The sequence below is a fragment of the Spermophilus citellus genome (assembly GCF_964194105.1).
Source record: "Spermophilus citellus genome assembly, chromosome: 5".
In the NCBI taxonomy this organism is placed as follows: Eukaryota; Metazoa; Chordata; class Mammalia; order Rodentia; family Sciuridae; genus Spermophilus; species Spermophilus citellus.
In genome coordinates, this window is record NC_138186.1 from 132,211,572 (window position 1) to 132,236,002 (window position 24,431).

A 24,431-nucleotide genomic window follows, 5' to 3' on the forward strand; every position below is an offset into this window, starting at 1 on the left:
AAAAGAAACATTGGGTTTTTTAATTTGTTATTCCTGTATATTCAGAAATTGAAGTTCTAAAAACTAATTTGCATCTCCTATTTAAATATCAGAATATATTTCATTTTAGTTATATTCTTATTAACAGTATCAAATTTTTTAAATCTAAGGTGAGTGACTTCCAGTAGTAGCTTATACCAGATTTTATCCATTTTATTATATTGCTTAAAGTTTTCTTTAAAATTTGTAGTCATTTTCTGAAAATATAGCATAATATTTTTATGTTTAAAATGAGCCTGATTGAAAAAAAATGTTTCTTTAATATTAACTGTTTCTGATTTTCATTAGTTATACTACTAAGTTTGGTATTCATAAAACTATTTGGAAAAAAATTTTTAATGTATTTTAGGAAAAAGACAGGTAAAAATAAGCAAATGGACAATATTCTTATGTAGAAATCCTTGAAAAGAAATTAGAAAGGAGAAAACAAATTTTACTGAGCTAAAAATATTGGAAAATAAGGATAATTTAAAAGGAAAAATTTCTTACATTGCTAGAGCAATCAACTTCTTATTTCCAAATGATTATTTTGTGCTGTTGGTTCCATTAATTTTGCATAGTATACAATTTTCTCACCACCTTAGTGTGTTTACACCGATTACAGAAAAGAAAGGAGGAAACTTTGTGAAGAAAAGCCAGGGAAATTGGGCTTATTCCCTTTTTTCAATAGCACTAATGTATAGTCCCTTTAACCTTCCATATGGTGCTTTGTGTGATGGGTATATAACATTTATATATGTTATTAGTGCCTTATTTTTTTCACTTGACTTTATTTCTTATCTAAAGAGCCATATCTATTTTTTGTGAGTGTTCTTTGGTCCCTTTATTTAAAAAGTGCTAATGAGATAGTATCTCTTTAGGGATGTATATAGCCTGTATTTACTACCATAATCTACTGTATTAGCTCTAGAACAGCAAATTAGCCAGTGCATTTTTCTTAAACTCATTGTTCATTTTTAAAAGAAAGTATGAAATGAATATTAAGTACCAGAAATTCAAGCCATTAAACTTGAAGTGTATTTTAAACCACAAAAAAAGAATACTAATTAAGTTTAAAACAGGAATTGGAATGACTGTCAGGTAAATCTATAGCTCAAATTAGGACAAAAGCATTAAAAATAAAACAAAGTATATGCTACTTCAGGAATTTGATCATTTCTCTATAACATGTCTTTGGAGATATTTTATTAGTAATAAATTTCCATACAGATGTTGGATAACCATGAGATTCACAAATTCATGTTGCTGTTTATTCACTGTGGGCTTTATTGACATCAAGCTATTATGTTTAATATATTATTTTGCTCTTCTTGGTCTATGTCTTTTGTTTTGCTTTATACAAATGCTGGTTTTGTTGTATTCTTTATGTACCATAGTATGTAATTCAGCTTTTCCTGATGAATGTATGATGAATGAATAAAATAAACCATGTGTTTAGAAAAGACAAAGACACAGGTTGTATATGCAAATATGTGTAAATATTTGACAAAGGAAAAAATAGAAAAGAATCTTCCTATTCAACAGATAGGTCCTGCTGGACAGGACCTGGAAATTAGCAGATTTTTTTTTTTTAAGCAGTGAAATTTAAAAATCTATTACCTCAAGAATTTTCAGTGGATATGTGTCAGTGTACTGCTCCTTCTATAGAAGTACTATCTCACTTGATGCTGGTGGTAAAAGCAACCCAAGTGTCAGATCACATAAATTTTAGGGACACATCTTTGAAAAGATGAATACCTTGTGATATTCTTGTAGAGTCTAATTATAGACTTTTGGTAATTTCCCTATAGCCTTTTGTTGTGGCTGGGCTTTTATTTGTTTTTGGTTTTGTTTTTTTAATTATTTTTGGTTGGTTATTTTAAGATGGGAGGGTAATCTTGAGTCTGAGATCAGATCTCATGGAAAAATCTAATGATGCTCACTCTACATGGATGAAAACTATAAGGGGAATCAGCTGTGACTGTCACTGTATGAGCTGTCGTGTGGATTACTGTGAGTGCCGTTTACTGCAGGATGTGTGCGATACATCGTGCAACGTCATCTAGCAACACCTAATAAAAGTTTTTTAAGAGACAAGACTCTCGAGTTTTTTTCCAATAGATTTGGATTCTAAAGTAAATGAATTAGTGCCAAACAAAAGTAAATCTGAAGTTATTGGAGTCGTTTCTGCACTGGATTCTCAGAATAGAGAAGCAGAAATGAACAGAAATTCATGAGTGTGATTTTGGTGGAGTGTGTTGCTGTGACAAGCTTTTGGAGAAAAGCACCAAAAGGTGAAGATTGGTCCAGATATTCTTCAGTGAGTCATGATAAACAAATAACATGAAAGTAAGAGATTGGCTTAGGGTGGTGATCACTCTCCTGATAAAGGAAGCTAGACTAGCTAAAGAAAAGTGGAAACATCTAAGTCAAATATACACACCAACTCTACAACCTAGTAATACTTTTCCTAGCTGTGTTACAGGGAAATAAGGGCATTTGTTGATCTGAAGGTATGTATAAGAATTTCTGTTAGCAGGAATATGGATAAATTCATAGGGGTATATTCATACAATGAAACATATCAGAGCAAGAAAGATGAAAACAAATTATACTGGGTATGGTGATACACATTTCTAGTCTCAGAAGAATTGCAAGTTCAAGGCCAGCCTCAGTAATTTAGCAAGGCCCTAAGCAACTTAGTGAGATTCTGTCTCAAAATAAAAATATGAAGCCAGCTGGGGATGTAGGTCAGTGATTACACACCTCTGGGTTCAATCCCCAGTACTCCTACCCCCCAAAATAATAATAATTGCAAAACTTACTGAGCAGTCAATGCAAAAATAGTTGAATCTCATGAAGATTAGGTTGTACAAATTATGCCAGACACAATACAGTCTGCATTCCATATTTATATGATGCACAAAACTTCATCAGGATATATATATAGTTTTTTGTGCTGGACATTTAAAATCTGTATACTTTAAACATTTTAAATATATTTTATTCCTCCATTTGAAAACTTAAGGGAGCAAAAAATATAATTTTTAAATTCAGAAGATAAAAATCATCTATAATTCCAGATACAGACAAACATGACTCCAATATGACATCTACCTAAAAGAATTTATTGTCTTTTATTACTATATTGTGTTTCTTGGATCATCAGAATACATTGAAAAAATAATATTTAACTTTGCAAATGGAATGTATTTTAGCTATTTGTATTTTCTTGCTGTTAGCACGCTGCAGTGAACTCTCTTGAATGCAAATCTTGGGATAAATTCTTAGTAATGGAATTTCAGGATAAGAGGCTGAAAACCACTCTGAGACACATGCACACTCACATACCCAAATGTCAAATGTTTAAGTTGATGCCAGTTTATATTCCCATGATCAGTTTACAAGAATATCCATTCCATTTCATCCTCATAAAAATGATTTTGTCATTTTAAAAAATATGTGCCAATTTGACAGGTGATAAAGTGGCATCTAACCTTTTTTAAACATGTCCAGACTGGTTACATACATTGTACTGAATTTCTGTTCTCTAAATTAAATTGCCCTTAAATCCATTTGCATTTAGTTTCTTTCATTGTAATAAGCACTCATGTATCTCTAAGCCCTAAGCTGTTATTTTTAAATACAAAAGATGGTGGTATCTCCTATTATAGTTACAGTTGCCAACAACACACACATGCATGATACAGTAGAAATGTATTGCACTTACACAATTCACCACAAATGTTTGGCATGACATATGCTCCAACATAAATATAAGCTGGGAACTGTGAATTCCTGTTTCTTCTGGCATTCTGGTCCCACAGTGCCTTTTCCAAGTGTTGAGCAGGCTGAATGTGTTCTGGCATTGAACAGTGTTTTTCAAACTACATACACCCTCATTTTAAGCCACTTATGTCATCCAGCCCTCAAAGGGAGGGGGAAATGTCTTTAACATGGCCAGGGTAGTCTATTGAGAGATGATGGATTAGTCATCAATGGGAGACCTCCTTATGAAGTTTCTTCCTTGCCCTTACCTAATACTCTGTTCCACGTATTTATTAACTGCCTTTATATTTCATCACAGTTACTAATAGGAGTTTCATGTTAAAAGATAAATGAGGTCAGGTGCTGTGGCACACACCGGTAATCCTGGCAGTTCAGGAGGCTGAGACAGGAGGATCAAGAAAGAGTTCAAAGCCAGCCTCAGCAAAAAGTGAGGTGCTAAGTAATTCAGTGAAACCCTGTCTCTAAATAAAATACAAAATAGAACTGGGGATGTGGCTCAGTGGTCATGTGCCCCTGAGTTCAATCCCCCCTAAACCCCTCCAAAAAGAGATAAATGACTGTATTATTCAGCATGAAACTTAGAGTAGGCCAGGATTTAACTCTCAGATCCTAAGTGGGGTAGGTTTGTGAGGAAGGTAAGAGTACAGCTTGATGGCTAGACTGCTGGATTGAAACCCTAGCTCTGCATCTTCCAGGCTGTGTAATCTTGGGTAAGTCATTTAACGTCTGTGTGACTTGGTTTTCTCTTCTATAAAAGGAAGCTAACAGTATATGCCTCCCAGTCTAGTTTTGAGGATTAACCAAGTTTTATACAAGTTTAAGCACTTGCTCTTATGAGATTTCAAGAAACCTTAGTTCTTGTTACTGTTAGTAACTGTCCATTTGAACAGGTTGGCTAATACAAAATGAAGCAGTGATGTCAGCCACAAGCAACTGAGAATGCTTAGTACCTTGTCTCAGAGTTGTGATATGAAGTGCCCTAAAAGAAATATTTTAATGCATGATGCCTGACACATATATTTCTGGATTAGTATATGGTTAAATGTAAAATTTTACTCATAAAGTCATTAATTAGTCAACATCTATTGTTTTCTCCTCTTCACCCACCCAATCACAGCCATTTTTTCTCATGCTCCACCCCATCAATGAAACCAATTAGTTCAGAGACGGATGCCTGAGTCAAATAAAGCCAACTATCACCCCTCCTCCTCAGTCTTTCAACTCGAGACCATAGAAAAACTTTTATCTGTCCTCCTCTAATGTTATAACTATGAAATGTGAGCCTATGAGCTTCCAGAAGATGTTTCTTCCACCTAGAAGAGATGTAACTGGAGGGATGCCTCTATTAGCCAAAGGTTGCCAGCAAATAACAGAAACTAGAAGAGTTTCGAGAACAGGAAAGAATTCTCCCTTCAGAAAGTGCATGACCCTGTCAAAATGCCTTGACTTTAGACTTCTAGCCTCCAGGACAATGAGACAGTAAATTTCTACTGTTTCAACCCACTTTGTTTAGAACAAAGCTACTAATAGAAGCTGAGAGAAAGCTGGAAAAATATTGGCAATATTCACAGGGATCTACATCACCCTTATAGAACCTATCGTTCCTGTGTTTTCCCAAGCAATTTAGTTCTGGAGGCCAGGGTTTCTTTGGTCTATGAGTGTAGTGACAGTTCTGACAGTGAGCATCTCACATCAACTAGAAATCAAGGATGCCATTTCCTTAAAGCACCTGTCCAAAAAGTGATACAACAATACAGAAACAGTCACCACAGATCGTGAAGCTTTTCCCCAATCTCCTGGCCATAGTGAGTGACTCTCTGAGGCACGGCTGCCATTCATTCATCCAACAAATACTTTTTGAGTACCTACTATGTGCCATTCTCTATTCCAAGACTCAGTGATACAGGAGTCAACAAAAGATGCCTGCCTTCATGGAGCTCACGTTTTACAGTCATGGAGGAAACAGACCAATAAGTAAAATATGTAAATCATTGAAGCAAAAAGGAGAAAAGCAAATCAGGGAAAAGAGATGGACAATGAGGTCATGGAGTATGGGCTGCTTAGGAACTGGAGTTTGAGCATAAGCATGAGAGAAGGGAGGAAGCTGTGTTGACGAGTTGCACTGCAAGAAAAGCAATCAAGACAGAGGAAGCAGCTGGGCAAGAACCTAGAGCAAGATGCCAGAGTAGCCAGAATAGAAGCAGGTGAAAGTGGTATGAACAGAGGATTAGGGGACAGTGCTGCAAAGGTAGAAGGAGAATTGGAATATTTTCATTCTATTGAAGTGAGACGAGAAGTCTACTGGAGATTGTAGGCAGAAGGGTAATATGACCATTCCTATTTCCCAACAGAATCACTCTGGCTTCTGGCATGAGACCAGATTGAAGCAAGGCCAGATAAGAAATGGGAGATCAGCCAGGAGGGCACCACAATGTATCAGGAAAGATCTGAAGGCACCTTGGAGCAGGACAGTGATAGGAGGTACAATGAGAAGTTTTTAAATTTAAGATTAGAACTAATAAGATCTGCTGATGCATTAGCAAAGCAAGTTTTTTTCTTTACCACTCGATATAATATTTCTGTGTTCGTCCAGAATATATTAGAGCAGGAAGACTCTATATCAATGAAATAGAGAATTCCAGGTCTCAGTGGCCCAAACCTGGGCTGTCTGCTCACTCCAGACCACAGCTAGATTAGGCAATCTCAGCCCCAACAGCCGGCTTTCCAGAGGTTACATGCAAAGCCTATTATATAGAGAGATCTTCTGCAGAACTAGGAATGCCTGGTCTAGTGGATGCAGCCCCTCAGTTCTGCTGGTCTGGGTAGATTCTACCGTTTTCTCATTAAGTTGCTGGTGGACACTCCCTGTTAGTAAGCTGTGGTTGGACTTCTGGCAGCATTTCTTACCAGAATCATTCTCATGGCAGAAGCTAGAAACATGATTTTTAAATGCATACCAGAAAGGTGAGAGAGTAAAAGAAGTTTGAGCTCTCCATTGGTCAACCCTGTAAAAAGTGAGCAAGAGATAGGGGGAAAAAAGGTGCCTATTGACTAGCCAGAGGGTAGTTCCAACATGAAAAAGATGCCTAGTCTTGTTTCAGCTGACCTCCTCACTCCATAATAAAATCCTTGGTCACAGGCAATCATTTCTTCTTTCTTTATTCAACAAGTTACGACTGAGCACACATAGCAGGATGCCCATGTTATTTATCATGGGCCCTCAGAAGAGACAAGGCAAATCTGTGCACATGCCACCAGAGCTGAGCCCTGTGGCCACTGCAGGACCATACTCACAATGTAAAGGGAAACTATCTTAAAAATTATCCCTCAAAAGTGTTTCGTAGTTATTCTTCTATTGCCAAAAATAATTTAATGGTCTTTTGGGATTCAGACCTTCAGGTATTTGAAGGACATGTGAGAAGGGCAGCCTCTTGACATGGATTCCAGATGCCCAAGCTAGAAAGCTGGGACTCACCTTGTGTGGCTCCTTTCACCCAACCTAGTCCTTTCTGTCCCTAGCCCTGTTGATTACAACTCCTAAATGACTTCTCTCTACTCACACCTTCATCCCATCAATGCAGATTACCCTTATTTCTTGTTCAGACCACAGCAGTTACTGGTGTTTTTACTTTCAGGCTCCCTCTCAATATTTCCCAAACCTATGACAGTGACAGGCTCATAGGAGGTGTCCACTGTGCTTTTTTGGACAAGATTTTATAGTTCTTTATTGGAGTTCTTTACAGTACTATTGAGGTGATGTGGCTAAAGTACAATCTGACATTGTTGCTTCTGTCTGGGGCAGGAGGGTCCTTTTCTGAGAAACAGACTTTAACACCAGAATTTGCAGTTTTCTGTTTGTTCGTTTGTTTTTGCTAAGTTCTCTCAGCATTAACATCTTGAGGGAGCAGAGGAATCAGGATTAGGCAGGGAGAGAAAGGGGGCTGCATTGAAGTCCCCACAAATGCCTGGGTCCATCAGCAGGAAGCTAGACAGCCCTGCAGAGTGTCCCAGATTGAACTGAGTAGACCAGGCCTTTCTACCTGCGACATACAGCAGTCTCTGAACACCACCTGCTCCTGGAAAGGGAGCAGGACATTCGTCTGAGAACACTAGAGTGGGGACGCAGCTGAGAGCTCCTGTGAACACTCAGTAGCATTCAGCAGCAGTCCTGGGAATGGAGTGGTTGGGATGAGGTGGGATGAGGTGGGGTAGGGTGGGGGTAAAGGGGAGTGGAAACTGAGGTACACATTCCAAGTTACTTGTCCATTCCATGTGGACTCGGGGATTTCCTCTATCCCCAAAATGAAACAGGCCTCTTCTTCCCACCCCACTCTATAATCATCAAAAAATTGATTATTTTTACTTTTGTAATACCTGAGGCTCTCTAGCAAGAAAATTAATTCCAGTAGGTCAGGATTCCTATTCTACTCATTAGTGTGCCCCCTGAACCTTCTACAGTAACTGGCAGGCACGTCATGACACTGGAATGCTTGTAGAATAAATGATAAAACTAAAAATAGGAGATGGAGCCCAAGATTATGCAACCCTGGAAATGATAAAGCCAGAGATTCAAACTGGGTCTTCCTAATCCAGACATGTGAGTGTGGTGGAGTAGAACAGCGCCTCTGGAGATGGAAAGAAGGCAGGACAGAAAAGAGAGACCAAAGTCACTACCTCGGCTCCTCACCCTCCAGCTGGTGTTAAATTCGAAGGGTTGAATTTAACCTGGTTTCTGCCCCAGGAGAATTCTATCTTTTGAAGAAAAAAAAAAAAGAAAATAAAAGAAAAAAAGAAAGAAAGAAAGAAAAACAAGAGAAGAGGAACATATCCTTTCACAATTTCAACATCCTTCTCTTCTCCCCATTCCCCAATGCCCATCACCAACAAAATAAAGCAAGATAAAGCAAAAACAAATTAGAATTGCCTTTGTACAAAATAGAGAAGACCTCTGCTGGCAGGAGCCTCCACCTAGACCTGTGACCAGTCCACCCCTTTCTTCTGATCCTTACCCTGCAGCTGTGCAGGTCCCACCAAAGCCTGTTGGGGCTAGCGGGAGGACACCAGGGAACCACAGCTGTCCTGGGATCTGAAATCTTTGGGGGCATCAGAGCGTGTGCACACGAGCATCTCTGTCCACTGCAGCCTTGGCATGGAGGCCGCCAGTGGACAATGGTTAGGCCAGGGTGGTGGTGACTGTTCTGGGTCCAGTGTAGGTGGCGGAGTGGGTTATGGAGCACGCGTGGTGCAGAGCGCGTGCCTGTGGAGCGCTCTTCGCCACCTCTGCAGCGGTTCCCTGCCCAAAGCTGGATCTGGAGGGAGGGCGGATCTCCTCCCAGGATGATGAGCAAAGGGAGCAACTCCCAGGCAGCAGCATCTATGTGGGGACAACACAATCCGAGGCGGTCTCCCTTACCTGCGTGCTTGAAGGATAAATACTTTTTTTGTTAATAAGTTTAATGTTTCTGGGGAGGTTGGAAGGCAGCTACCTGAAGTATCCTGCTAACATCTTCCATTTATCTGTTCACTTTTCACAAACCTGTCTGGTTTGTTTTCTACATTTCATTTAGAACGTAACCCAAAAGAAAAAGACTGGAAAGAGATGAAAGGGAAGAGAGAAAAGAAAGGGAACGTTAAGAAGATAGGTTAACAAAAAGGGTCGCCAGTAACCAGCAAGACCCCTGGAGAAGGGAAGGGATGAAAGGTGGAAAGAATTTTCATTTGCCAAGCGAATTTAATGAGCAGAAATCTTCAGGGTTGCATATAATTTTCTTTTAGAAACTCCATAACTTTATGAGTTAAATGCCATTCCCATTTTAGAGATGAAGAAAGTGAAACAGGATGGAGTCATAATGCCAGCCTGATTCAAATTCCAAAGCAAATTCCTTTGCACTACATCAGGGTGTCCTGGAAATTACAGTTGCCTCATTATTTATTAACATTTGGCTGAAACTGAATAGCTTGCCCCCTGTCACAGTCTGGAAGGGTCCTGAACTGACATTTGAACCCAGAGTTGAGAAGCCTGAAGCCACAGCACTAGATTGCTTTTCAGAGTCCTTCTCTGATTAACCAGGAAATTTGAGGCGAGTTACCCAAACTTCTTAACACTTGCAGTTTTGAAAGAAAAAAAAACCTTGGGAATTAGAGAATAATAACACAGAATTGTTCCCATTAAGCAAAATAGCGTATCTGAAAGCACACCTACAACCAATGGTTATTTTCTCTCTGACATTCGTTCTTCCAAATTTTATTAAATATTTTTTATTCAGTTAAGTAAATATGTTTTGTGCCCCTTGCTCTGTTTTAAGGAATATGCTGTATATGCACTTAAGAAAAGGCCAGGCTGCAACCCTGGTCTAGTGGAGAGAGTATTAGATAATGCTTGGGAGACAGATTTCTGTCTTGAATGTTTTCACTAATTTGCTCTCTGATACCTGCCCAGATGTTGATATAAAATAAAAAAGTGCAAGAGCAATCTCGAAGGCCTCTTTCAGCTCTTAAATTTAGACCTATGCAACCTACTTTTTAATTGTTTTTATTCTCTTTAGACATACATGACAGTAGAATGTATTTTGGCATATTACACATGCATGGAGCATAACTTATTCTAATTAAGATTCCATTCTTGTGGTTGAACATGATGTGGAATTACCTTGGTTGTGTATTCATATGTGAACTTAGGAAAGTTACATCCAATTAGTTCTACTGTTTTTCTTATTCTCATCCCTTCTCCCTTCCCTTCATTCCCCTTTGTCTTATTCAATAGACATCTATTCTTCCCTTCTGCCTCCTGTATTGTGTTTAGCATCCACATATCAGAGAGAACATTGGCCTTTGGTGTTTTGGAATTGGCTTATTTTTAGCATGACAGTCTCCAGTTCCATCCATTTCCTGGAAAATGCCATAATTTCATTCTTCTTTATGGCTGAGTAATTTCCATTACTATATAAATATATACCACATTTTCTTTATTCAGTCATCTGTTGAAGGGCACCTAAGTTGGTTCCATCACTTGGCTATTGCGAATTTAGCTGCTATAAACATTGAGATGGCTGCATCACTGTAGTATGCTGATTTTGAGCCCTCTGGGTTTCTACCATTTGAGTCCTGTTTCTACCAAGGAGTGGGATAGCTGGGTCCACTGGTGGTTCCATTCCAAGTGTTCTAAGAAATCTCCACACTGCTTTCCAGCATAGTTGGAGCAATTTGCAGTCTCACCAGCAATGTATGAGTGGACCTTTCCCCACACATCTTCTCCAACATTTATTATGACTTGTTTTCTTGATAATTGCCATTCTGATGAGAGTGAAATGGAATCTCAGTGTAGTTTTAATTTGCATTTCTTTAGTTGCTAGAGATGATGAACATTTTTTCATACTTTTGTTGACTACTTGTATTTATTCTCCTGTGAAATTATGCAACCTACTTTTAAAATTAGTTCAAACTACTCAGTTCTGGTATTTCTCAGTTAGACTGGGTATGTCAAACCACTTCACCTTTGCGTAGGATGCTTCTCTACCTCCACCTCCTCCTAACTCCAAGTCTCCATAGTCCTCTGACCCAGCATCTTCTCCTGCAGGATGCCTTCCTGTCTGTACCAGCCAGGCCCATCACCATGGGCTCATCTGTTGAGCACTCTACAAGTCACCACTGGACAAGGCAGTTGTATTGACATTATAGGTTTCCTAAGTAAAGTACCACACACTCAGTGGCTTAAAGTCTTCTCACAGATCTGAAGGCCTGAGGTCTGAAATCAGCATCAGCAAGTCTGTCCCCTTTGGACTGAAACAAGCAATTAGGCACTTTCTGGCTCCTTTTGGCAGCTCTGAAGGTGGCTCTGTTTTGTTCCCCCTCCTAACTTCTGGAAGTTGCCTCCATTCCTGGGCCTTCCTTTACCTGTAGTGCCTCCACTTTCCCCAGGGTGGTGTTAAGTGCTGAATTGGATTCTTTCCTAATTCATATGTTGGAGTTCTAACCCATGGAATCTCAGATTGTGACTGTATTTGGAAATAAGAGATTTAAGGAGATTATAGTTTAGGGATTACAGTTGAAAGACCCAGGCATGAAACAAAGATCATAGACATTGGTCCCACAAATGTTGGTTTCACTTTCTATCTCAGGGACCTAGGACAAGGTAATTAACCTCCCTGTACCTCTCAGAATCTATAAAATTTGAATAGATTTTTAGTGAAAGATTGTTGTGAGTTTTAAATGCCTTGTATATACTGCTTTGATAACCACAGCAGTGATACACAGTCATCAATCGCTTAACAAATATTATTTAAAGAATTAAGGAATACTTTCCCTTCTTTCCTCTATGGAATTCTCTGGAAGACTGGGATAGTTTGTAGCTATCCCTACAAGGGCCCTAAGACAAGCCACAAAACAGTCGAGGAAGCATTCTAGGCTCCCATGTTGCAAAACCCACCACATATTCTCTGTTACTGAGGGGTGCTGGAACATGCAGTCAATTAGATATAGGTGCTATTTCCTTTCCAGAAAGTGCATAATTGCTTGTTTCAGTCCAAAGACAGCAATATCTTATATTAGAATTTGAAAGTCACCTAGTCTTACACAGCCTGTTTCTACATGTATTGAATTTAAACACACCATCCTATTTGTGATAGTGATCATAACTAATTAAAATGAGTCTAAATAGTTGTTAAATCACAATGTAAGCAGATTCTGTTTCGTTAGAAAATCATTTGAGCAGCACATTTATTTTGTAGAGCTGGAATCAAATATGTCTATCTCCTATACTATGCATTTCTCTGTACTCAGTTGATAATAAGGAAAAGGCTCTTAGAAGTGTATTATTTATTAGCATATGACTGTTTCTTTTCAGACACTAATATCGTTTTTCTTGATGCTACTATTTTAACTAGGATTTTGTTCCTGGCTTGTGTCCCCAGTCAAGAAACTTACATCACATAAACAAGATGGTTTGGGGTAGTGAAATGAGCAGGGCTCAGGTGTCTAAAGTCTGGATCCTACTGCTGGCTCCTAGGCTATTGCGTTGGTCCAGCTGCTCAAACCATGTTCAGTGTGGGGGAGGGGACAACCAGCTCTCTAGAGTGCTATACCACAATGTGTGACTAATAATGTATAATAAAATCAAACTAGAGCAAGTATAAGCCTCTGTCACAATTTTATGACATTCAATTTTGCTTTAACAACTACATAAAGGGAATAAATATACTGCGGATACTGTAATCACACAGGAGGCCCAAAGTAGTATTCAGCGAATGGAAACTCCCTCCTTCCTTCCCTCAAGCAAGTCACTCTTGACCCAGAGAATGTTATTGACCACAGCTGGGTAGTAATTGTGACACCCCCCCCCCCGCCCCACAAATGAATATATTTTCTATATTGACCATGAATTCAACATTGAATGAACATGTATTGGCTTGCCAAATTGGAATTTCGGTTTGCCAAGTTAGACATGAGTTCATACTTTTAGACTTTTTAAGACTTATTTTATTTCTCTTAGCCTATCTACTATTTAAATTAGGGACAGGAAGTGCCAGTCTGAAGAGGAGAGCCCTAGGAAATAGTACAGGCATGCCATGGGGGAGGTTGGATGATTTCCCCCTCAACCAATGGGCACAGAGGCTCTTTCAACACCCAGAAATAGATCTCCTATTGCGCCTCTGTTTATCTCCTCTGACCATAAAAAGCAGCAGGCTCTGCAGGAAAAGCTGGCAGCTGCAATTAACTCCAGGCGGCCAGAAGCTGGAATCCTGAGCAAGGGGAATAAAGGCTGCTCAAAGAACTCATGGGGTCATGTTGCTAGCTCACTGCTAGAACCATTCAGTCTTCCAAGGAAGAAATCTGAACTAAACATCCCACACACCACTGCAAAATTTCCTGGAGCCACCAACAAGCACTCAGAATCATCGCATTCTTCTCAGAGTTGTTTCCTCATGATTATTTATTAAAGATCTACTATGTGACTAGCTACTGGTGGTGTTTTGTTAAATGAACTGCATTTTTAAAATGATTGATACAATTGTTCTCATCTTCCATTACTTTGAACTCAAACTTTGCTCAGTGTTAAACTGTGAAAATAAAAAGAAGAAAATGCAATTGGTTTTTAAGGTCACTGGAGGCAATTTGAGGTTTCCACTGGAATACTTCACATATCATTTTGAACAGTTAACCATGTCACTAGGGAACAACATCAAACATCTCTCATATCTTTGTTAAGAGTCTTTCAGATCATCACCACTATCATCATCATCATCATCATCATCCCTACTACTTATCTTCTGCACAAGGGAAATTTTAATAAAGACCTGGGAACTGCAATGATGAATTCATTGGAAACGCCACCAGGAATAGAAATGGGAAAATACCGTGGCATTGAGATGGCTTCTGAAGCCTATTCTGAGATGACTATTTCAATTTCACTTGGTGCTGTCACTCAAATAACCAAGAACAGTTTCCAGATCTTCAACCCCCAAACTTTTTTAGGGTTGAACAAATGTACTTCATGCAAGAAGTCATCCTTTTTATGATGAAATGCCAATGCTTTGCATCTGATTTTTATTCCTCTATATAAAATTTGTTTTTTGAAGCAAAAATGAAAGTTCCCAAGGAGTTCTGGTTCTGCAAGGAGATGTGACACCCTGACAGCAGACCCCTTTCCCCCACAAAATAAAAGACAAAACACCTGAAAATGCTAAAAACGTAAGCAAAACCAGGCAAATTGTGGAAGAATCAAAATGTGCAAAACCAACCCCCATAGTGGGAAGGTGCTTGGTTTTTATTCTCCAGTGGTTTGACCCCAGGCACAGTTGCAGAGGGCACAGCTGCTAAAATGCTAACAGAAGCCTGGTTTGCCTTCAAAAACCACAGAATGTAGGCAGATCAGCCCTGGAGTGTGAGGTCAGGGACCTGAGAGGAGAGACTTGGCAAAAGTGAGATGGATTAAAAAAAGGAAATCTCAGCAGAGAACTAGAAATTACTTTTAAAAGAATCAAATGAGAAATTTTTAAAACTGAAAAAATTTGATCTTTGAAATAAACAATTCAATAAACAGGTTCAATGGAGATAGAAGTATAAGGAGTAAACTTGAAGATCAATCAATTAAAAATCATTCAGTCTGAAAACAAGAAAGAAAAAAAAAAGATTGACAGAAAATGAACAGAATTTAAAGGATCTATGGGACCACATCAAAAGTTTGAGATATTTTGTTCCTGGTGAGCAGAACTCTCTGCTTCCTGGTGGCTGTGTCTTGAGTTGCTTTCCTTCTCCACACGCTTCTTCCATGATGTTCTCCCTCACTCTTTGTCCCACAGCAATGGAGTCAGCTTAAGAGACTGAGACCTCTGAAACCATGAGTGCCAAATAAACATTTCTTCCTCTAAAATTGTTCATGTCAGATCTTTATGTCACAACAATGAAAAATTGGACAAAAACACAAATTGGTACTGAGAAGTGGTGTTGTTGCTGTGACTAACCTACCATGTGGTTCAGAAGCCCTTGGAGCTTTTTGGAGTTTGTGGGAAGAATTTTTAAAAGATGAGAGATGCAAGCTGGAAAAGCTTTCGAATTTTGTAAGCAGGAGCATAAAGCAGAGCTGAAGAATTTTAAAAACTTGTAGTTTGGCCAGAAAAGTGTGTATAAAGCAGAGGATATTGAAGATGTGGTTGTTAAGAGATTACAGCCACTAAAGGGATGCTAAGTTCTTTACCAGAAACAATAGGAGAGATGGCTTGAGGATAACTCAGGAATTGGCAAGACCATACCCATCTTAGGCTCAGGTTGTAAAGGTAAATCATCATTTGGGAAGAGACCACAGGGGCACCATGTTTTCAAAAGGGGTCATAGGAATTTGTTTCATTATGCTCAGCCACACAGGCATTCAGGGGCTGCTGCAATCATGGTCCCAGGAGATTTGGCTATTGCTCAAGAAGGTGCAGACCTTAGCATATACTATGTGGTGCTCACTCTGCAGAAATGCAGGAGGATGCTGGAGTTAGGAGGTCATGAAGGTTTTCCACTGATCTTTCAAACGAAGGCCATGAGGCCAGGAAAGGTGGAGCAGGATTGATGTCTCTGCAGGCTGCCCTGAGAGGGTGATGCATGAAGAAGTGAGAAGGAAGTCAAAGCTATAGTAGAGATCCCTCAAAATTAAGAGATGACAGTACTGTGGGATGTGTGCCAAAGAAAGTTGCAGGCATAAAGCAGAATAAGTCAAAAGAAAGGCCATGTTGACTGCAACCAACAAGTCAGTAGGGGCAGAGTTACACGAGCCTTTGGAGAGAACATCATGATGCCATGTGCCTAAGGTGCCCAATGTACAGCTACAGGACTTGTTTGCCCAGCTGAATTTTCGTCTTTCGTTGGTCTCATCCCTTCTTTCTATGCCTTTTTATCCCTTGTGAAATGGAGATGTTTATCTGTGCCATTATGTATTAGATGCATGTAACTTGCTTTTGATTTTTATAGGAATTCACAAATTCCTATAAAAGGGTTGTCCCCTTTGAAGACATGTCAAAATTTAATTCCTATTGCATGATATTAAGAGGGTGGAACTTTATTCCAACTATGATGTTTAGAGGGAGAGAATTGATTAGAATTAGGTAAATTTATCAGTATGGACACCCCCAATTTAATTGAATATCAATGACTTTAAAAGAAGAGGAACACACACACACACACACACACACACACACGTGTCTCTTGCCATTTGATGCTCTGGTTTTCAATAAGAAAACCATCAACAGATGCAGTCCCTTGGAGATGTACAAAATTTTGAGCCAAAATACACCTTTTCTTTTTTCATTTTTTGGGGAGGAAAGGGATGCTGGAGATTGGATCCAGGGGCACTTTACCACATCCTCAAACCATTTTATTTATTGATTTTTTTTTTTTTTGAGACAAAGTCTCTCACTAAGTTGCTGAGGGCCTCGCTAAGTTGCTGGCTTTGAACTTGCCATCCTCCTGTTTCAGCCTCCCAAGTTACTGGGATTACAGTTGTGTGCCATCACATTCAGCCAGATCTTTTCTTTATAGCTGTCTTAAGTCTGAGGCACAGTGTTATTAGGAACAGAAAACAGCAAAGATAAAAACTTTCTGGAAAATGTTCCTTAACCTGATTATAATAATGATTTATACATGAATGGAAACTCATCCTAGAATACTTTAAATATAAATGTAATGCCAATTGGATAATGAAATTGTTTAAATTTTTTTAAAATTATGTATACACACAAAAGAAGAAAAATAGATCCTTCTACACCCAAATAAGATACAATGTTTATTTTCTTTTTTATTCTTTTGGCATTTTCTAAATTCTTATTATTTACATAGCTTTCATTTGTGTTCAGATTCTTTTTGAAAGTTGGAAAAAATGAAATTATTGTTTTTCTAAACCTAAATTAAATATACTCATCTGGTTATATACTTGGGTCTTTCCCATTACAGTTTTACAGAAGATTTTAAATTTATATTTGTCTTATTAATTGAACTTTATTGTATGCACTTAAAGTCTTTATGGTTTTATTTCATTTGAGCTGGTAATTTAAATATGGATCGATATTAGATTTTAATTCCTGATTATATAAAACAAAAATAAAACACAAGAATTACATTCACCAGAATTAGCTGTCTTATTATACTTAAATAATTCAAACTTGAGCTGAAAATAACATAACCCAGTCTGTAACTCAGAAGGAATGCGGGTTATTACCACCCTCTGAGTTCATTATTTTTTCCTTTTACTTATGAATGTGCTTTATCACAATATTTTGCTATTATAATATAATGACCAGTGTTTCCATAGCTATTTCAAACACTACATAAGAATTTTGTGTGTTCTTAAACCTTTTACTTTCACTATGAACTCATATTTTGTGGATGTGATCAGAAGAAATCCATAGATTACTGAGTAAATCTATTTGCACGTCTCTATGATAATTTGCTGGTATATAAACCTTTTAAATAGAATATGGCCATTTGGGGTAAAATTGGGAGTTCAAAACCCACTTCAATCTAATGTATGAAATATGATATGTCAAGAGCTTTGTAATGTTGTGAACAACCAATAAAAAAAATAAAATTAAAAAATAAATAAATAGAATATGGCTGAGACAAATGATTTTATATACCACTGTCTCTAAAGAATTTTCTTTTTTTTAATGCACATTTGGATATTGTCATATAGCTTTTTCTTTTCTAAAAGTTACAATCTAAGCCAATTACTCTTCATTTGGATTTCAACTAAAGAGGAAGCAATTTAAGTATTTGTAGACAAAATTTAATTAACAACCTGCTCAGTGATGTTGATGGCAATTATGTTTCATCAAAACATTGCAGCATCAGGAACAGCCTATCAGGCTGTGCCCCCTCCAGAAAGGCAGAGCCCAAGATGAGATCTTGTTTGGAGGTAATAATTTTTGGGAGAGAGAGGGGTGGGGAATGGGGGAAGTGCTGAGAAAGGATACATTATCAAAGGTCCCTTTGTGCAACTGTGCCTCAGTCCCACAGGACCTCTGAAGCACCACACAGTTTGCCTCAGAATCGCCCTCCTTGCAGACTGGAGATAATTATCACCAACTCTGGTCCCCATTTGGCAAGGGGTGGATGGAGCAATGACTGCCTCATATGCCTGCATTTCCACATGAATCTCCAGGGTTTAATAGTCTCCTCGGGATGTCATGTGAAGTAGAGGCAGAGAATCCTAAGAGGAAATCAGAGCTAAGCTGCTGCCTCAGTATACTTGCTAGCAAGAGACTGCTTCTGTGTAACTGGAGTGGAAAGATGAGCCAAGGAAATGAGAGGCAGCATGAGCAGGATCAATTCTGAATTTGTAGGGATAAGGATAACAAAGGAAAGAATAAGACAATACCACAGACATTTTTGGCAAGGAAAGTCGTGCATGTGCATGTCTTAGAGAGGGCTTCTATCGGTTTGCAAAAATCCATTAGGTTCATCTCTTACAGACAATGTTCAGTAACATCAAGTCAGCAGTTTGAAATCTGCAAAAATGATGGCAATTACACTACAGAAATGAGCAAACTCTACAAAAACAGAGGATTTTGAGGTTAGGGGAGTGCAGCAGAGAGCTGGCTTACCACACCAGTCCCATGACTGTGTGTGTGTGTGTGTGTGTGTGTGTGTGTGTGCGCGTGTATGTATATATACATATATGTGTACATGTAGGTGTAGATACATAACATACAGATAAGGCTATAATTTGTAAATTATATTTTGGCAAAATAAAAAAATAATGTAAAATAAAATTTAAAAATAATAATTTTCTGGTTCCAAAAGTAACAGGGTCCATAGAAGCCCTACTGTGAAAAAAGAGAGATTAAAATATGTGTAGAATGTTACTGCTACCACCTTTCAACCTTGCATTAAATAGGGAGAAAAAGGAGATATTAGTTCAGGCAACAGTCCTACTACAATTCTCAACCCTTATTATGAGATGGATTGTATTTCCCCTAAAATTCATATGCTGAAGTCCTAACCCCTGGTAATCTCAATGTGACCATTGAGTCTTGAAAAAGGTAATTAAGTTAAAATGAGGTCTTTAGATGTGGGCCCTAATTCTATATGACTATTGTTCTCATAATAAAATGTTAGGACACAAACACACAGAGAGGAAGAGCATGTGAAGATATAGGGGAAAGAAGGCCACGGAGGGAGCCTGGGCAGAAACCAGCCTTGCTGGCACCTTGATCTTGTACTTCTATCCTACAGAACTGTGAGAAAATAATATTTTTGGTTTGTTTGTTTAAGCCACATCATCTATGGTACATTGTTACAGCACTCCTAATCAACCAATAACCACTCTGGGCATGAACAAAGGTAGAAGGAGATGGTGAGGCTGGAAGGGCTCTTGAAGAGTTCCAAATCTACCTGGACAGCCAGGAGACGGACAGCACCAGGCAGTCTCAGAGGGAAGGCCAAAGTCAGCCTGTTATAGGCTCAGTGGGTGCACTATACCCACAAATCTTGCCAGACCTTTAGGAGGAGGCCACATGGTGCAAATTACCCTCCAGTCACTTCAAAGTTCCTCATTAAAACAAGTGTGTTTTTTATAAATCAGACAGCAAACTTTTATGGCCTAAATTCTAAGTATCGAGCTCCTCATATTAGTTATAACTTCTTGCAATTAGTAAGATCTTATTTATTATTACTAAAGACCAAAAAGCAATTAGTAAGATCTTATTTTTTATTACTAAAGACCAAAAAGCTTCCCTCCATGTAGAGGACACTTTGGTGGCCAAGGATAGAAAGTTTTGTCAGAATTAATATCCTGTTCTAAAGTCCCAGAACAAATTATACGGAGAAAACCTTACAAAGGAAAATGCTTCAATTCTTTAGTTATCTTTGCAGTCAGGAACCCGGGCTATTCTGCTTTTTTTTTTTTTTTTCCCCAGTTAGTTTATTAGTAAAATAAATATTCTAATGAAGGACTATGGTCACATTTTCAATTTCACAATTTGAATTTCTTTTCTGGTATTGCTAATGGAAATGCTAAAATGCAGGATTCTTGTGGTGAACACTCTATGTTCTAGTGATATGCACTGATAGAGGAATCAGAAATAGTTTTAAAGCCATAATTATAATCATTGTCCTAGAATCTCTCTTTCTATTAAAGAGGCTCTCTTGTTCTCAGGACCCTCTGGGTCCTGATACAATGGAGTTTGACTCTTGCATTTCTGAAATGACCCAGAGCCTGTAGTCAACAAATCCTTATTTATTTTTAACTTGTATTTACTTTATTATAAGTCACTTTATTATCTCATGAAATGAACATATAGTATGGTAAAATTCACAGTGGTGAATTTATTGAAGTCTAGTGGCTCCTTCTCATCCTTATTTTTTTTTTTTTAAAGAGAGAGTGAGAGAGGAGAGAGAGAGAGAATTTTCAACATTTATTTATTTATTTATTTATTTTTAGTTCTCGGCGGACACAACATCTTTGTTGGTATGTGGTGCTGAGGATCGAACCCGGGCCGCACGCATGCCAGGCGAGCGCGCTACCACTTGAGCCACATCCCCAGCCCTCATCCTTATTTTTTGATAAATATACATAAGTAAGGACATTTTTCTTACCAGATATAGGCATATAAACTTAAAAGAAAGACATTGTAATAAATTTCCATTGCTTGTGTGAACATTATTGTTGTTTATATGTGGATTGCCTTTAAAACATTAACCTATCATAACAGCTATATGACATATAAAGTTACTATATTAGATGTTGTAAATTTAATGCATAAGAAAAAGAGCAGGAAGAGATAAAGAGAAAAAAATTATTCTGACATCTTGCAGAGGTTATTTGACAGTGAAATGGGCGGCTATATCACTGAATAGGCTCATCTCCACCAATAACTACATTACTATTTGCTCTCAAGTAAATTAAATGATCTCTCTAAATTTCAACTTCTTCATCTACAAACAAGGAATATAATACAAAATAATTGACAGGGATACTACAAATTATAACTGAAATAATCTATAACAAACCCAGCATAGTGCATGGAACAATATTAAATGCATGTTAAATGCAAATTGAAACAAAACAGTAAAACATTGTTATTATCTGAAATAATCTCATCTATAAAACAAAGATAATAACAGGTAATTCTAAGGCATATTGTGAGACACAAGTTTATTTATGTAAATTGCTGAGAAAAATGCTTAGAACAATATAGATAATCAAGAAATTATAGCTGTTATCATCGGATTTACCATTGAAATAAAGTCATTATTTACATGATAGTTTGAAAGTGCTTGTGATTTGGCGCCGTCTGGTGTTCATGTTGAGCATAGCAATTTTTACTTAGTTCTCAGGTGTTAAGCTAGTAATAGATCAGAATTTTCTCAAAGTATGATCATTTATATGCCATTTTGAGACATCCAAATGAGTTGCTACTTATTTAATATTTCTATTTAAATTGCTTTATTTTTAAGATAAAATCATTTTATTCCCAAACCAATGTTATACTGTTATGTCAAAATGGAAAAAAAAACCAGAATAGTTTTAATATGCATTATAATAAAAGCATAACAATTAACACTAAAAAATATTTATTTGAGTGCTTAACAGAATAATACTTTATACAGCAATTTGAAAACCTAATTTCTTTTCTGCAGTACTTGGGGATCAAACCCAGGACCTTCCAGGAGGCAAGCATTCTGTCCCTTAGCTACACTCCCATATCTGAAGAACCTAATTTTATATTAACATATTTCATGATATAAAAACTCAGGAAAGCCTTCACAAAGAAAACAATTTTTAAAAATTGAATCTTTAAGAATTACGAGCCAGGTGTGGTCAGGAAGCTGAGATAAGGGAACTGCAAGTTCAAAGCCAGCCTCAGCAAAAGCAAGGTGCTAAGCAATTCAGTGAGACCCTGTCTATAAATAAAATACAAAATAGGGCTGGGGATGTGGCTCAGTGGTTGAGGGCCCATGAGTTCAATGACTGATACAAAAAAAAAAAAAAAGAATTACGAGAAGTTGGGTTTTTGAATAAGGGGGCAAAAAATCTTCCTAATACAGACTAAGCCAAGTATAGTTACAGAAAGTCATGGAAACATGGGTTCATTGGGAGATTCAAATTGTTATAAATGGCTGGACCCCAGAGTGCCTGTGAGTAAGTGCCTGGAGATGGGCAGTAGGCCACTGAGGAAGGCACCTGGGTCACTCAGAAGACTGAAGATTTGTGTCATGTGAAGTGGTCATTTTCCTAGAAATTGAGGTCTGTGACATTTTAATAAGTTCCCAAGTGTGTGTATTTATGGTGTGTGTGTGTGTGTGTGTGTGTGTGTGTGTGTGTGTATGTGTGTGTGTATTATTGCCAAGTGATTTGGGAAACGTGGGTTGGAACTAGGAAGAGATGGAATGAATGAAAGATAATAAGGTAGAAAACAAAACTCTTTGAATATGTGAGAGGAATAAAAAAGAAAGATTTTTTTTTCCTGTGGGAAATTGAATTATGCAGTTGGACAGATCTTATTTGCATTCAGATTGATTCTATTCGCCATTATATAGACTGATTGTTATGGTCATTTGACGGTTATAGGAAATAATTGTGCATTTTCTTTACTGAACTGCTTTAAACTGTCACATTGTCCCTCCTTCCCCTCTTCCTCCCCGCATGATAGTGGTACAGCCTCATGGGTGGAGCTATGTGCATCTGTTCCTTTGTAATATTACCCTTTGCCCTGTTTAGGATAGAATGTTCCATGGAAGTGCCTTGTGTGTGTCCCCTTCTCTTACTGTGCCTTTGTGTGTGGCCAACCTACATGTCAGTCAACCGCTTGAGCCACAACCCCAGCCCAGTTTTTTTAATATTTATTTTTTAGTTTTCAGTGGACACAACATCTTTATTTTATTTATTATGTGGCGCTGAGGATCGAACCCAGTGCCCCTCGCATGCCAGGCGAACACGTTACCACTTGAGCCACATCCCCAGCCCAATTTTTTTTAATATTTATTTTTTAGTTTTCGGTGGACACAACATCTTTATTTTATTTATTTTTTTTATGTGGTGCTGAGGATCGAACCCAGCGCCCCGCGCATGCGAGGCGCGCATGCCAGGCGATCGCGTTACCGCTTGAGCCATATCCCCAGCCCTGCTATAGTTTTATAGAATGAATAGCAACAGTGATTTATAAATCGTTCCTAGGAATAGAGAAAAACAAAATTAGTGATCAGAGGCAATCTGGCACGATGGTTAACAGCAGAATTATGAATCCCAATCAGATCAACAAACGTTTCTGATTTTTTGCAAGTATAACACTGCCGGGTTTCTGTTCGCGACTAAAAGGTTCAGAGGTCACTCCAGGTAAACAGGGCTAACTGGGCTATGCAAAATAACCACACAAGAGACACAAATACCTTTTTCTTTGGGGTCGATGTGACAGCTCCTCTGATCTTAAGGGTCCACAGAAAGAGAGAGAGAGAGAGAGAGAGAGAGAGAGAGAGAGAGAGAGCATGCGCTGACCCCTTTTATTGAGGAGAAGCTATTCAAATGAAGCAAGGGGTCAGGTTTCAGGGGGCTGAGTCCAGCTTCATGATGTCGGCTGTCAGCAGGTTGACTGACATCTAGGTTGGCCACACACAAGGGCACAGTAAGAGAAGAGGACATACACAGAAGGCACTTCCATGGAACATTCTATCCTAAACAGGGCAAGGGATAATATTACAAGGGAACAGGTGAGCATAGCTCCACCATGGGGCTGTAGAAAGATATGGCCCGGCACGAAGACACAGTTGCTGGAACCCTAGAAGAGTGGGGCAGTCTAGCAGCATGGGTGCCTGACACCACATCATTCAGCAGGAGAGTTAACTCAGTCACATGCGAGATTGGTCTCCCACATAACACTATATCATGAGTGATGAAAGATTTCTCCATGAGTTTGTTTACAACATTTTTCCAACATTCTTTGGAACTGCAAAAGTTCCTGACTCATGATAGCTCAACTTATGATTTTTCTGACTTTAAAATGGTGCAAAACCACATTGCTTTTCACTTTCAGTACAGAACCCCAAAATTATATAATATATTCAATACTTATTATAAAATAAACTTTGGATGATTTTGCCCAAAGGCAAGCCAATGTAAATGCTCTGGGAGCATTTAATATAGGCTACACTAT

At 38.3% G+C, this 24,431-nt stretch overlaps 1 long non-coding RNA gene across 4 annotated transcripts in view; it reads right to left on the reverse strand.

The window, feature by feature from the left end:
- The window catches only part of LOC308649639, a 66,304-nt gene extending 42,564 nt beyond the window's left edge, over nt 1–23,740 (reverse strand). For 3 of the 4 annotated variants that reach the window (XR_014022128.1, XR_014022129.1, XR_014022130.1), the window contains exon 1: nt 23,671–23,740. This is a non-coding gene — a long non-coding RNA (uncharacterized lncRNA). The remainder of the gene's footprint in view (nt 1–23,670) is intronic. The other variant, XR_014022131.1, reaches the window with a different exon arrangement.
- Nucleotides 23,741–24,431: the final 691 nt, after the last annotated feature.